The 744-nt window shown below is 37.6% G+C and overlaps 1 pseudogene; it reads left to right on the forward strand.

Moving 5' to 3' along the window:
* Nucleotides 1-204: 204 nt before the first annotated feature.
* On the forward strand, nucleotides 205-525 carry LOC110211285 (COX assembly mitochondrial protein homolog pseudogene; annotated as a pseudogene).
* The last annotated feature ends 219 nt before the right edge of the window (nucleotides 526-744 follow it).

Here is a 744-nt window from a genome sequence, read left to right on the forward strand (position 1 = left end):
ACTGGTAAGTAAAAGGTTTTTCTTTACCACAGAACAAGCATGTTTTTCTTTACCACAAAACCACAAAAAAACCCCATGTCCTTCTACAGTAACACTCGCATAACAACAATAACAATAGCCAGCATTTATATAGTGCTTTAAGGTTTGCAAAGTGCTTTATAAACATTAACCTCGATAGAGACGTCATCGCCGCCGCAGCCGGAGATGTAGCTGATCCAAGCAGAGGACCACCTAGGACATGTAGAAGAAGATGTTTTGATTCCTAAGATTATGAGAGAGAAGGCCAGGGAGAGGCGTTCTGAGCAAGTGCAAGACTTCACCAAACGCTGCAAAGACTCCGGCTTTCTTACGGTGGTAAAATGTCAGAAAGAAAATTCAGCATTAAAAGAATGCCTCATTGTGCACTACAAAAACCCGGATTTTTATGAAGCATGCAAAATGGAATATTTGAAGGAAAGAGAAGAATTCAGAAAAACTGAAATTTGTTCTAAGAACAAGTTGCAGAAGCTTCCTACCAACATTTAGCAAAATAGCTAATTATGAATAATTTTTACCCTAATTTCAATGGCAAGAGTATGAGGTGCAAGAAGCCAGTATCTTTGGTTTTGCCCCTTAATATCATGGAAATATTTTTGTTGTTTGAAATAAATACCTTTTATTTAAAAAAAAACCCATTATCCTCATAACAACCCTGGGAGGTAGGTGCTGTTATTATTCTCATTTTACTGACGAGGAAACTGAGGC

Source organism: Phascolarctos cinereus, unplaced genomic scaffold, assembly GCF_003287225.1.
Source record: "Phascolarctos cinereus isolate Bilbo 61053 unplaced genomic scaffold, phaCin_HiC Scaffold_2;HRSCAF=192, whole genome shotgun sequence".
NCBI classification, from domain to species: domain Eukaryota; kingdom Metazoa; phylum Chordata; class Mammalia; order Diprotodontia; family Phascolarctidae; genus Phascolarctos; species Phascolarctos cinereus.